A 15,739-nucleotide genomic window follows, 5' to 3' on the forward strand; every position below is an offset into this window, starting at 1 on the left:
AATATAAAAACAGATAGTAAGAGTTTTTATAGTTATATAAAAAGAAAAAGGGTGGCTAAAGTAAATGTTGGTCCCTTAGAGGATGAGACCGGGAAATTAATGGTGGGAAATATGGAGATGGCAAAAACACTGAATGAATATTTTACATCAGTCTTTACAGTAGAAGACACTAAGAATATCTCAACACTGGACAAACAGGGGGCTAAAGGGGGGGAGGAGCTAAACACGATCAAAATCACTAAGGAAGTGGTACTCGGTAAAATAATGGGACTCAAGGCGGTAAATCACCTGGACCTGATGGCTTACATCCTAGGGTCTTGAGGGAAGTGGCGGTAGGGATTGTGGATGCATTGGTAATAATTTTCCAAAACTCCCTGGACTCGGCAAAGGTCCCGGCAGACTGGAAAACTGCTAATGTAACACCCTTATTTAAAAAGGGCAGTAGACAGAAGGCTGGAAACTATAGACCGGTTAGCCTAACATCTGTGGTAGGTAAAATTTTGGAGTCCATTATTAAGGAGACAGTAACAGGACATTTGGATAATCATAATTTAATAGGACAAAGTCAGCATGGTTTTATGAAGGGGAAGTCATGTTTGACAAATTTGCTGGAGTTCTTTGAGGAAGTAACGTATAGGGTGGATAAAGGGGAACCAGTGGACGTAGTGTATTTAGACTTCCAAAAGGCATTTGACAAGGTGCCACACAAAAGATTATTGCTTAAGATAAAAAATCACGGGATTGGGGGTAATATTCTGGCATGGATAGAGGATTGGCTATCTAACAGAAGGCAGAGAGTTGGGATAAATGGTTCATTCTCAGACTGGCAATCAGTAACTAGTGGTGTTCCGCAGGGGTCAGTGCTGGGTCCCCAACTCTTTACAATCTATATTAACGATTTGGAGGAGGGGACCGAGTGTAACATATCAAAGTTTGCAGATGATACTAAGATGGGAGGGAAAGTAGTGAGTGAGGAGGACATAAAAAACCTGCAAAGGGACATAGACAGGCTAAGTAAGTGGGCAGAGATTTGGCAGATGGAATACAATACTGGAGAGTGTGAGGTTATGCACTTTGGCAGGAAAAAATCGTAGAGCAAGTTATTATCTTAATGGAAAGTACTGAAGTACAAAGGGATCTGGGGGTCCTGGTGCACGAAACTCAAAAGGTTAGTATGCAGGTGCAGCAAGTGATTAAGAAGGCCAATGGAAATGTTGGCTTTCATTGCTAGGGGGATAGAATATAAAAAATAGGGAGGTATTGCTTCAGTTGTACAAGGTATTGGTGAGGCCGCACCTGGAATACTGCGTACAGTTTTTGGTGTCCATATTTAAGAAAGGACATACTTGCTCTCGAGTCAGTACAAAGAAGGTTCACTCGGGTTTAATCCCGGGGATGGGGGGGAATGGACATATGAGGAGAGGTTGAGTAGATTGGGGACTCTACTCATTGGAGTTCAGAAGAATGAGAGGCGATCTTATTGAAAACATATAAGATTGTGAAGGGGTCGGATTGGGTGGATGCGGGGAAGATGTTCCCGATGATGGGTGAAACTAGAAACTAGGGGGCATAGTCCTTAGAATAAGGGGCTGCTCTTTCAAAACTGAGATGAGGAGGAACTACTTCACTCAGAGGGTGGTAGGTCCATGGAATATGCTGCCCCAAAAAAGCTGTAGAAGCTACATCATTATATAAATTTAAAACAGAAATAGACAGTTTTCCCAGAAGTAAAGGGAATTAAGGGTTACGGGAGCGGGCAGGAATTTGGACATGAGTCTAGGTTCGGATCGGTCATGGGCCCTGTGGGTAGCGGAGCGGGCCCAGGGGCCGTGTAGCCTGATCCTGCTCCTATTTCATGTGTCTAATTCTGTTAGATTCAGGAGATGGTTCTGTGATAGTGGATTGGCGGTTAGGATCAGATCAGCCATGATCTTATTGAATGGCGGAGCAGGATCGAGGGGCCAATTGGCCTACTCCTGCTCCTATTTCTTATGTTCTTATGCCCACTGGAACTAGCCTCTGGGAGATGACGAGGGCTGTCCAAGGATGAAATAAAAAGCTGGTCTCAGTAACAATGACCGTGAAGCTGTGGGATTGTCCTAACGATCCAACGGGTTCACTAATGTCCTTTAGGGAAGGAAACCTGCCGTTCTTACCCGGTCTGGGCCTAAATGTGACTCCAGCCCCACAACAACATGGTTGACTCCTAACTGCCCTCTGAGGTGGCCTAGCAAACCACTCAGTTGTTAGGGATGGGCAATAAAAACCAGCCTTACCAGTGATGCCCACAACCCGAGGATGAATTTTAATAAGTGCAATACGAACGTAAACTGTTTGCCACTGAACATTTGTAGTCTTATCCTCTAATCGACAGGATATCACTTTAAAGAGGCAGTTCATGGAAAAGAATTGGCAGATCAGACAGGGTTCCTGTTTCCAGAAACTTGGCTGAAAAGTCAACTATGATGCCCAACCAGGGTTTGATCAATAGCCATTACAGAGACATGGGCCCGAGGCAGGAAGGGATTAGTGCCAATTAACTGCCTGTTAACAGGTAGTTAACAGACAGTTTTTAGCCTAATCCCTATTTTGAGGGGTGTCATGTGGGATTCCCGACGGCTCCAAACCACGCCAGGTTAGAGCAGGCGGGCCGTCGGGTTGAAGGACTTGGAGGGGTCGCGATGTCGGTGTTCAGGTGAGTGATGGGTGCATGAGTGCAAAGGTAAGTGTGTTTGGTGTGTCTAAAGTGTGTAAAGAAGTTTAAATTACCTGTACTTACCTTAACAGCCTTTCTTCCTCTAGGCGTCGGGAGTCTATCACTCAGCCGGCAATGAAAGCAAAATGGCTGCGAACTGTCAAAAGTGACAGCCTTCAGCTTTCAGTGCCAGCGAGAGTTCTAACTGAGTCTGCGTAGAAGGACTCAGGTTAGAAGTCAGGCTGTCAGTGTTTGACAGCTTCAAACAGCTGTGAAACACTGATATTTCATCTGTCAAGACGCCTTGACAGATGAAATTTCAGTCTGTGACGTCACCTGTTGCCGGGTGGCCCTTAATTGGCCTGCTGAGCCCGCTGGGCGGGCTCAACAAGGTCAATCAAGGGAAAATCGCGTGGATTGGCCGGACGTCGATGGAGGCGGGACTAAAACCCAAAAGTTGTAGTCCCGCCTCCTTCCCAACTGCTGAATGAAAATCCAGCCCATGGTTGCAAGGTGGCCAAGGTTGGGAACTAAATGTTCCAGGGTACTTGACGTTTCTAAAAGACAGGCAGAATGGAAAAGGAGGGGAAGTAGCCCTGATAATAAAGGATGACATAAGGACAGTAGCGAGAAAGGATCTCGGCTCGGAAGATCAGGAAGTAGAATCAGTATGGGTGGAGATAAGGAATAACAAGGGGCAGAAAACGCTGGTAGGAGTGATATATAGGCCCCCTAACAGTAGCTGTACTGTTGGACAGAATATTAATCAAGAAATAGTAGGAGTTTGCAACAAAGGTAATGCAATAATCTTGGGGGACTTTAATCTTCATATAGACTGGACAAATCAAATTGGCAAAGGTAGTCTGGAGGATGAGTTCATGGAATGCATTCGGGACAGTTTCCTAGAACAATATGTCATGGAACCAACCAGAGAATAGGCTATTTTAGATCTTGTACTGTGTAATGAGACAGGGTTAATTAGCAATCTCATAGTAAAGGATCCTCTGGGGCAGAGTGATCATAATATGCTAGAATTTCATATTAATTTTGAGAGTGACTTGCCTAAGTCCAAAACTAGAGTCTTAAACTTAAATAAAGCCAATTACATTGGGTGAAGGGTGAGTTGGCTAAGGTAGACTGGAAAAATAGATTAAATGGAATGGCAGTAGATAAGCAGTGGCTAGCATTTAAAGAAATATTTCATAATTCTCAACAAAATACATTCCATTGAGAATCAAAAACTCCATGGGAAAAGTGATCTAACCGTGGCTAGCTAAAGAAGTTAAGGATAGCATTAGATTGAAAGAAGAAGCTTATAATGTTGCAAAGAATAATAGTAAGCCTGAGGATGGGGAGAGTGTCAGAAACCAGCAAAGGTTGACCAAAAAATTGATTAAAAAAAGAAAATATAGAATACGAGAGAAAACTAGCAAGAAATATAAAAGCAGATTGTAAGAGCTTCTACAAGTGTGTAAAAAGGGAGCGAGTAGCAAAAGTAAACGTTGGTCCCTTAGAGGCTGAGACAGGAGAAATTATTATGGGGAATAAGGAAATGGCAGAAACGTTAAACAAATATTTTGTATCTGTCTTCACAGTCGAAGACACAAAAAGCATTCCAAAAATGGTGGGGAACCAAGGGTCTAATGAGGGTGAGGAACTTAACGTAATTAATACAAGTAGAGAAAAAGTACTAGAGAAACTAATGGGACTAAAAGTCGACAAATCCCCTGGACCTGACGGCCTACATCCTAGGGTTCTAAAGAGGTGGCTGAAGAGATAGTGGATGCATTGGTTTTGATCTTCCAAAATTCCCTAGATTCTAGAATGGTCCCAGTGGATTGGAAGGTCGCAAATGTAACACCGTTATTCAAGAAAGGAGGGAGAGAAAAAACAGGGAACTACAGGCCAGTTACCCTGACATCAGTCGTCGGGAAAATGCTGGAATCCATTGTTAAGGAAGTGGTATCGGGGTACTTAGAAAATCATAACATGATTAGGCAGAGTCAACATGATTTTATGAAAGGGAAATCGTGTTTGACAAATTTGTTCGAGTTTTTTGAGGATGTAACTAGCAGGGTAGAAAAAGGGGAACCAGTGGATGTAGTATACTTGGATTTCCAAAAGGCATTCAATAAGGTGCCACATAAAAGATTACTACACAAAATTAGGGCTCACGGGGTTGGGGGTAATATAGTAGCATGGATAGAGGATTGGTTAACGGACAGACAACAGAGAGTAGGGATAAACGGGTCATTTTCAGGTTGGCAGGCTGTAACTAGTGGGGTGCCGCAAGGATCAGTGTTGGGGCCTCAGTTATTTACAATCTATATTAATGACCTAGATGAAGGGACTGAGTGTAATGTATCCAAGTTTGCTGATGACACAAAGCTAGGTGGGACAGTAAGCTGTGAGGAGAACACAAAGAGACTGCAAAGGGATATAGATAGACTAAGTGAGTGGGCAGTAAGGTTGCAGCTGGAGTATAATGTAGGGAAATGTGATGTTATTCACTTTGGTAGGAAGAATAGAAAAACAGAATATTTTTTAAATGGTGAGAAACTTTCAAATGTTGGGGTTCAGAGAGATTTGGGTGTCCTCGTGCAAGAAACACAGAAAGCTAGCATACAGGTACAGCAAGCAATAAGGAAGGCAAATGGCATGTTGGCCTTTATTGCAAGGGGGTTGGAGTATAAGAGTAAGGAAGTCTTGCTCCAATTGTACAGGGATTTGGTGAGACCACACCTGGAGTACTGGGCACAGTTTTGGTCTCCTTATCTAAGGAAGGATATACTTGCCTTGGAGGCGGTGCAACGAAGGTTCACTAGATTGATTCCTGGGATGAGAGGGCTGTCCTATGATGAGAGATTGTGTAGAATGGGCCGATACTCTCTGGAGTTTAGAAGAATGAGAGGTAATCTCATTGAAACATACAAGATTCTGAAGGGGATTGACAGGGTAGATGCTGAGAGGTTGTTTCCCCCTGGCTGGAGTGTCTAGAACTAGGGGGCAGAGTCTCAGGATAAGGGGTCAGCCATTTAAGACTGAGATGAGGAGGAGTTTCTTCACTCAGAGGGTTGTGAATCTTTGGAATTCTCTGCCCCAGAGGGCTGTGGATGCTGAGTCTTTGATTATATTCAAGGCTGAGATCGATAGATTTTTGGGTTCTATGGGAATCAAGGGATATGGAGATCAGGAGGGAAAGTGGAGTTGGGGTCGATGATCAGCCATGATCTTATTGAATGGCGGAGCAGGCTCGAGGGGCCGAATGGCCGACTCCTGCTCTTATGGTGAAAAGCTAGATGAGACTCAGACATGAAGAACGGTCACTTGCTCGAGATATCACAGGTCAGACGGTGTCTAGTCCTGTGGGAATGGGAGCGTGGTGGTTATGCTGCTGAACTAGTAACCCAGATGTTGCGAGTTGAAATCCCACCGTGCCAAGTCGTGAAGTGAATTATATGAACCTGACACTGGGAATATGCCCCTTCCACCCAGTCCACAGGAACTGGAGTGCATCATCGACACCTGGGCCCAAATATTTCCTTTAATTTGTTAAGTTTCCTTCAGTTTATTTATTATTTACAGTTTACTGGTTGTGCCCCTTGTAAAAGGAGACACTTGGTAACTCTTAAAGTCGATGACGCCAGTCATCCTAAATTAAATAGAAGAGCTAGCCTACACAGGACTCCAGCCCAGCCCTGTAAGAACAGTGGGGGTGAAACTCACTGCAGGGGCCAAAGGGAAAGGTAAATTGGGCGGGGTGTATACCGGGCGGCCAATCTGTTACCACCTGTTTTGTACCGTTTGAAGTTGAATTTCACCCCCAGTTGCTTCAACAACCAGCAATGGACATTAGATTCAGTGCTGCCAGTGTCACCTACAAATAAAATTTGATTCAAAATCTTCAGGAAAAGAGGGGGAGAACAACTAGGAAAAATTAAAAGGAAAGAACATATTTGTTCGCATGAGGGACTTCAGTTACGTGGAGAGACTGGAGAAGCTGGGATTGTTCTTCTTAGAGCAGAGAAGGTTAAGGGGAGAAAATCTTGTTCAAAATCTTGAATGGTTTTGATAGAGTAAATAAGCAGAATCTGCTTCCACTGGCAGGAGGATCGGTAACCAGAGGACGCGGATTGAAAATTGGCAAAACCAAAGGTGAAATGAGGAGAACTTTTTTTACGCAGCGAGTTGTTGTGATCTGGAATGCACTGCCTGAAAGGGCGGTGGAAGCAGATTCAATAGTAACTTTCGAAAGGGAATTGGATAAATACTTGAAGAGGAAAAAATTACAGGTGATTGAGATTAATTGGATAGCTCTTTCAGGCACGATGGGCTGAATGGGCTGTATGATTCTACGATATCATCTGCTGCCTGCACAAATCCTAGCTCAGTCTGTCTCTGTAGAGCTGACCCCACCTGCTGAGGTGATGTCTCCCCAGCTGTTATTGGACAATGTTAAACAAGGTTTACAGCATTCATCACACAAAATGATGACTTTTCATTGCTTACATCTTGGTCCTTCGGAACAGATATTTCTAGGATGATTTTAGCAAGTAGCAGGGGTTAACTTTAAAATCGACTGCAGGTGTTGCATGAAAATTTCCCATCAACAAGAATGTCCATTTATATAATGCCTTTAACGTAGAAAAACGTCCCAAAGCGCTTCACAGAGCTGCAATCAAAAAAATGGATGTCAAACCAAAGAAAGAGATACTAGGATATGTGACCAACAACTTGGTCAAAGAGGTGGGTTTTAAGGAGAGTCTTAAAGGGAGAGGAGGTGGAGAGGTACATAAGAACATAAGAAGTAGGAACAGGAGTAGGCCATACGGCCCCTCGGGCCTGCTCCGCCATTCAATAGGATCATGGCTGATCCGAATCTAGACTCACGTCCACTTCCCTGCCCTCTCCCCGTAACCCCTAATTCCCTTATCTGCTAGGAAACTGTCTATCTCCATTTTAAATTTATTTAATGTTGCAGCTTCCACAGCTCTCTGGGGTAGCAAATTCCATAGATTTACTACCCTCTGAATGAAGAAGTTTCTCCTCATCTCAGTTTTGAAAGGGCAGCCCCTTATTCTTAGATTATGCCCCCTAGTTCTAGTGTCACCCATCAGTGGAAACATCCTCCCCGCATCCACCCGATCAAGCCCCCTCACAATCTTATATGTTTCGATAAGATCGCCTCTCATTCTTCTGAACTCCAATGAGTAGAGTCCCAACCTACTCAACCTTTCCTCATACGTCAACCCCCTCATCTCCGGAATCAACCGAGTGAACCTTCTCTGAACCGCCTCGAGAGCAAGTATATCTTTTCTTAAATATGGAAACCAAAACTGCATGCAGTATTCCAGGTGTGGCCTCACCAATACCCTGTATAACTGCAGCAAGACTTCCCTGTTTTTACACTCCATCCCCCTTGCAATAAAAGCCAAGATTCCATTGGCCTTCCTGATCACCTGCTGCACCTGCATACTAACTTTTTGTGTTTCATGCACCAGGACCCCCAGATCCCTTTGTACTGTAGCACTTTGCAGTTTCTCTCCATTTAGATAATAACTTGCTCTTTGATTTTTTCTGCCAAAGTGCATAACCTCACACTTTCCAACATTATACTGCATCTGCCAAATCTCTGCCCACTCACTTAGCCTGTCTATGTCCTTTTGCAGGTTTTTTATGTCATCCTCACTCATTGCTTTCCCTCCCATCTTTGTATCGTCAGCAAACTTGGATATGTTGCACTCGGTCCCTTCCTCCAAATCATTAATATAGATTGTAAAGAATTGGGGTCCCAGCACTGACCCCTGCGGAACACCACTAGTTACTGATTGCCAGCCCGAGAATGAACCATTTATACAAACTCTTTGTTTTCTGTTAGATAGCCAATCTTCCACCCATGCCAGTATATTACCCCCAATCCCGTGATTTCTTATCTTGATCAGTAATCTTTTGTGTGGAACCTTGTCAAATGCCTTTTGGAAGTCCAAATACACCACATCCACTGGTTCCCCTTTATCCACCCTGTATGTTACATCCTCAAAGAATTCGAGCAAATTTGTCAAACATGACTTCCCCTTCATAAAACCATGCTGACTCTGTCCTATTAAATTATGTTTATCCAAATGCTCTGTTACTATTTCCTTAATAATGGACTCCAACATTTTGCCAACCACAGATGTTAGGCTAACTGGTCTATAGTTTCCAGCTTTTTGTCTACTTCCCTTCTTAAATAAGGGTGTTACATTAGCAGTTTTCCAATCTGCCGGGACCTTTCCTGAGTCCAGGGAGTTCTGGAAAATAATCACCAATGCATCCACAATCCCTACCGCCACTTCTCTCAAGACCCTAGGATGTAGGCCATCAGGTCCGGGGGATTTATCCGCCTTAAGTCCCATTATTTTACTGAGTACCATCTCCTCAGTGATTTTAATCGTCTTTAGCTCCTCCCCCCCCCCTTTGCCCCCTGTTTATCCAGTGTTGGGATATTTTTAGTGTCCTCTACTGTAAAGACTGATACAAAATATTTGTTCAGCGTCTTTGCCATCTCCATGTTCCCCACCACTAGTTTCCCGGTCCCATCCTCTAAGGGACCAACGTTCACTTTGGCCACCCTTTTTCTTTTTATATAGCTGTAGAAACTCTTGCTATCTGTTTTTATATTTTTTGCTAGTTTACTTTCATAATCTATCTTCCCTTTCTTAATTAAACTTTTAGTTATTGTTTGCTGGCTTTTAAATGCTTCCCAATCTTCTATCCTCCCACTAGATTTGGCTACTTTATATGCCCTTGTTTTCAGTCGGATACTATCCTTTATTACTTTACTAAGCCACGGATGGCTGTCTTTTCTTTTACTCCCCTTTTTCCTCAGTGGAATATATTTATCTTGAAAGATGTGAAATATCTCCTTGAATGTAGACCACTGCTCTTGTACCGTCTTATACTTTAATCTGTTTTCCCAGTCCACTTTAGTCAATTCTACTCTCATACCTTCATAGTCTCCTTTATTTATGCTCAGTATGCTGGTTTGAGATCCAACTCTCTCACCCTCAAACTGAATTTGGAATTCAACCATATTATGGTCACTCATTCCAAGGAGGTTAGAAAGGGAATCCCAGAGAGTGAGGCCTCGATGGCTGACGGCACGGCCACCAATAGTGGGGCAAAGCGGGGGATGCACAAGAGGCCAGAGCCAGAGTAACAGCGAGTACGGGGGTTGTTATAGGGCTCAAGCAGGTTACAGAGATCAGAAGGGGCGAAGTCATGAAGGGAAATCCTTATCACAAATACCAGTTTCTTTAACCACAATAGCACAGACACATCTCCCATATACAGCATGAAGGAATTAAAAATGAAACAGATGGTAATTTATTGACAGACACCATTAGAAAACAAAATTAAACTTTTTTTGCAAAATGAACGTGTAGCTAAGGATTTCAGTGTTAAAGGAAAAATAGTTCTAGTGCTGAACATTGAGGGTGAAAAGCTTTTCTTTGTATGACAGACAGACAGACAGAGAGGTGAGATGTGTTCACCAGCTTTACAGTGCTGCACAGACCTGGGGTTAGAATGTTATTTTCCCTGATATTCACTTTGGGCTGAATGATGTGACCCCTCATGTTCACCTTCACCAAAACACATCGAGACTGTGCAGTTCCCCTTGACCAACCCTCCCTTCCCCATCGCTGCGCTCGCAGAACCCTCTGAGATGAGGCTGTGCTCTGCACAACCGCAACAACTTTCATTTATATAACGCTTAGTCAGGAGCGTGATCAGACAAAATTTATAAGCGAGCCACAGAAAGAGATATTAGGACAGGTGACCAAGAGGTAGGTTTTAAGGAGAGAGAGATGGAGAGATTTAGGGAGGGAATTCCAGAGCTTCAGACCTGGACAGCTGAAGGCACGGCCGCCAGTGGAGGTGCGAAGGAAATCGAGGATGCTCAAGAGGCCAGAATTGGAGGAGTGCAGAGATTAACCCTTTCTTCTCCCGTGCTGTGCTCAGATCTCCAGATGACCAGCCCAGACCCTCTTGCTCCACTGCCCATTAGTTTCCTCATGCACCAAACCTTTACCATTAGGATTGGGTGAGGTGCCCTCAGATGGAAACTGTAGCTAACTAAGGTAACCAGGGGACTGGCGTAGCACTGTCAAACAGTCCGGCTGGGTCAATGAGAGACTACTGTCGTAGAACAGAAGGAAAGGACAACAGCAGCCATGGTTGTACACAGGGCAGTTCATGCGGAACGAAGCTTGAGCTTTGAGCAGACAGTGAGAGTGTCTGCAAAACAAACTGGCCAATTGTTTTTTTCTGGAGTATTTAAAGAGGGAATTAAATTATTAATTGCATTAAATATATCCTCACAAGACTCTGTTCTCATTCCCAATCCAGACATCACCAGGGAGATGCCCCTCATAATCTGAGAACCCTGGTCTAGCATCAAAGTCCAAAAATGCTTTCGGCTTTACACATACCCTATTCGTGTTTGCCCAGTATTGTTTACATTAACTAAACAAAACCATAATTTAATTTTGAGCTGAGAGCACAGACTACTGCAGGCTCTCTGAAGGGTTAAGGGTCAATTGCAGGGATGAATCCCTGCTTTTTTTCTGCCTGGTATACACGAGACAAGCAAATACATTCCATCGTTCTTGTAAGAAGCACAAAACCTCTATTCACAACGCCCAAAGATTAGTCCTAAGGAGAGAAAGGAATTCGGATAGGTGTACCTCAACTGCATTACTTGTTTAGTACAAAAAAGTCACTCTTATGTTATGAAAAGGCTGCATTGTAAGAAATGTTCTTTTTTCCCCCTATTGGCTGTCTATTTCGGGTGGTTTGAAGTGGCCCCACTGATAATTGTATATTTGAAAGCAAAGTCTTCATGAGATTGGAATGTCAAGTGTCCTTAAGTGGGCCTGCTCCCAGCATCCTCTACTGGAAGAATAAAATAGAACATGATTGACATGAGCAAAGAATGTTAAAGAACACTGTTGTCATTCATCATTGGGATAATCAGGGAAAATTAAAGGAATTCTTGTGCATTAAAAGTATGGGATGAAGGGGGAGGGGAGGCTGTGCACTCCACGATTGTCCTTTCACCTGCATTTGAATCCAGCCTAGACAGGTTGGATGAAGATCTCTTTCCGACAGAGTTCACGTGTTCTAACTAAAGCTTCAGTCCAGTCTACAGATGTCCGCAGAAAAAACCTGCCCTAAAATTCAAGACCATTGGCAATGTTTTCTGGAACACAAGCAGAGAGATGTTTTGGAGAGACTCCTTTATCTTGATGTTGACATGGGTTCAAAGTGGAACAGTGTTGCATTTCCTAATATGGTTGTCAATTACATCCACAAGAATAAGTATGTAATAAGAATGGAAATTAACATTTTGGGATCCAGTCTGTGAGTGATTTGAGACGTGACGTGTGGTGAGTGCAGCGCGCTCGGGAGGAACAGGTGACTTTGGACCTGTGGTTCCCAAAGCCCTCCCCCACTGGGGGTTTTCCTCGCCTCGTGTCTGGGTCTGTTGTAGACTCATTGATCGAGATTGATCGCTGTGATTAGTCAATAACTCCATTATCGTTGGATCGTGCGACTACCGCTGTTATATCCGTGTATCTTAATGTTGTGTCCTTCAATAATCAGGCAAAAGACTGCAGGGAATGATCAACAGGTGTTTACTGAATGAGGGTTCAAACTGCAACTGACTGTACAGATCACTACTCAGGGTTTATATACAGGTGTGGTCACTGCCGGTACTACAGGATACAGGAGCTGTAAAAAGTAGTTCTCCCCCTTAAAGGTACATACATTACAATTCTTCCCCTTTTAGATTAACAGTACCATAACACTCATTTAACAATTAAATATCAAACTAATTACAATTAACACTTTTAACATGCAACATTAACTGAAAATAGTCTATTTATAAATTCAGTCTTTGGGGAGGCTTCCTGATTCTTTCTGGATAACGCCTTTCCCGAGTGTCTCGCTCTTGGTGCGGAGGCGATTCTAACACCCTGTCGTCAGTTGATTCATCAGCTTCCAATGCTATTGTTTCTGAGGTAGATGCGACCTGTACGTCGGGTTCCTCACCAGGTACGTACGGCCGAGACATGGGGTTGACTCGTTCCTGTGACTCTAGGATCTGGTCAGCATGGCGTCTCACAATGTTCTCCCCAACATCCACTGTGTACATTAGTGGCCCCTGCCGTGTGCATATCGTTCCTGGTTGCCATTTCTCTGTTCGGTAGTCACGGGCCAAGACCGGTTGCCCTACATTGAAGCTCCTTGTCGGCTTCTCATTGATGTGCTGGAATTGCTTACTCTCAACATCTCTTCGTACATTTGGTCTGAGCAAATCCAGACGAGATCTCAACCTTCGGTTAAAGAACATCATGGCTGGGGCCTGGTTGGTGACTGCATGTGTCGCATTTCTGTAGGCTAACAGGAAATTGTCCACCTTATGCTGCAGTGGAATGTCGTCATCACACATGGCCTTTACTGCTTTTTTAAAGGTTTATACGAACCTCTCAGCCAATCCATTTGTGGCTGGATGATACGGGGCGGATGTGTAATGCCTTACCCCATTCCTTTTCATAAATCTTTGAAACTCTTCGGACACAAACTGTGGTCCGTTATCAGAGCAAATCTGCTCTGGCAAGCCGTTCCTGGCAAAAATGGTCCGTAGGACTGCAATAGTTTTCTCCGTGGTGGTGGAGGACATTTTGATCACCTCAGGCCATTTCGAGTGCGCATCCACGGCTATTAAAAATATTGAGTCCATGAATGGACCAGCAAAATCAATATGCACCTGTTGCCATGGAGATGAGGGCCACTCCCATGGGTGTAGAGGGGCATGTGGTGGTGCATTTTGGACCTTCTGGCATCCTGAGCAGCTCTTTGTCAGGTCCTCGATTTGCTGATCGATCCCCGGCCACCACACATAAGCCTTCGCAAGGCTTTTCATTTTCACCCCTCCCAGATGACCTTCGTGAAGCTCATTGAGCACTCTCTCCCTTAACTTGGGTGGAATTACCACTCGGGATCCACACATCAAGGTCCCCTGGCATACTGACAGCTGTTCTCTTCTGGATGAGAATGCTGGCAACAGTGAGTCGCCATGTGCTGGCCATCCCTTCACCGTCAAATCATATACCCGAGACCGTGTCGGGTCATTTCGGGTCTCCTTCTCTATACCAGCGTTAGTTACTGGCAAGCGTTCAATTATAGTCGAATAAAATATTTCGACAGGATCCACTGCTGGTGCTTCCTCCGCAGTAGGCAGTGGCAGGCGTGCTAGCCCATCAGCGTTTCCATGCTGTTTCGTGCCCTTATACTCGATTTCATATTGGTGCGCCCCTAGAAAAAGGGACCATCTTTGTAGCCGTTGCGCAGTCATCACCGGAACGCCCTTCTTTGGATTAAAGATGGAGACAAGTGGTTGGTGGTCAGTCAGCAAGGTGAACTTCTGCCTGTGCAGATAGTGATTGAACTTTTTCACTCCCCACACTAGGCTGAGGGCCTCCCTGTCAATCTGGGTGTAGTTACGCTCGGCTAAGGTTAGTGACCGAGACGCAAAGGCTACTGGCCTCTCCGAGCCGTCCGGGAATTTGTGCGATAGCACCGCTCCAATGCCATAGGGTGATGCATCACACGCCAACCGAATTGGTAGTGCTGGGTTGAAATGAGCCAACACCTCTTTTGATGTGATCAATGCTTTGCTCTTCTGGAAAGCTCGTTTACATTCGTCACTCCACTTCCATGGTACCCCCGTTTGCAGTAGGGTGTTCAGTGGGTGTAGTACCGTAGACAGATTCGGCAAGAACTTATGGTAGTAGTTCACCAGCCCGATGAACGACCTCAGTTGTGACACATTTTCCGGTGCTGGAGCCTTGACTACTGCCTCAATCTTTTCAGGGGACTTATGTAACCCCTCTTTATCAATAACGTGGCCACAATACGAGATCTGCTTCTGGAAAAACTCGCATTTCTGGCGATTAGCTCGGAGTCCATATTCCTTCAATCTAGTGAGCACCTGCTCCAGGTTGGCGAGGTGATCACTGTCATTTTCGCCCATGACCGGGATGTCGTCCAAATAACACTGGGTCCCTGGAATCCCTTGCAGGACTTGTTCCATTGCCCTTCGCCAAATAGCCGGAGCTGATGCTACCCCGAACACCAGCCGGTTGTATTGGTAGAGACCTTTATGAGTGTTGATCGTGAGGTACTGTTTCGAGGCTTCTTCGACCTCCATTTCCAGGTACGCCTGGGCCAGATCAATCTTAGTGAAGCGTTTCCCTCCAGATAGCGAGGCGAAAATATCTTCAATCCGCGGAAGCGGATATTGTACAGTGTGAAGGACTGGGTTCACTGTCACCTTAAAGTCCCCACAGATGCGAACCTTCTTTGGTTCCCCAGGCGTATTACTCAACGACCTCTTCATTACAGGAACGATGGGTGTAGCCCACTCGCTCCAGTCCACTTTGGACAGTACTCCTGAACGTTCCAAACCTTCCAGCTCTGCTTCGACGGCTGGGCAGATCGCATAAGGTACCGGTTTGGCCTTAAAAAACTTTGGGCTTGCATTTTCCTCTATTTTGATCATCGCTGTTATGCCTTTTAGTGTTCCGAGTCCCTGCTGGAACACTTCTTGTGCGTCAGTTAGCATTTTTGACAGTCATCCAGGTGTGACGTCGTCATCCTTTTTGGCATCTACAGTCAGTGCTTGTATGGAATGCCAATCTAGCTGTATCTTCCAGATCCATTCACGTCCTAGTAGTGGTGGTCCTCCATCTGGCAATACATATGGGTCCATTTTTGGTGTTTTCTTGCCGTTATATATAACGTTCACCCTTATTTTTCCTTTGGGGTAGACCTTTTGCCCCGTGTACGTCTTCAAGACAATCTTTGTATCTCTCTAGGGTATATGTGAGAATAGCCGCTTGTAGTCCCTTCGGTTTATGACTGTTAGGGCTGATCCTGTGTCCAATTCCATTTTCACTTGGACTCCTGCTATCTTGAGCGTGACCCAGATAGTTTGGT

The sequence above is a fragment of the Somniosus microcephalus genome, chromosome 13, assembly GCF_052327205.1.
Source record: "Somniosus microcephalus isolate GS21.2 chromosome 13, FLI_Smic_1.0, whole genome shotgun sequence".
NCBI classification, from domain to species: Eukaryota; Metazoa; Chordata; class Chondrichthyes; order Squaliformes; family Somniosidae; genus Somniosus; species Somniosus microcephalus.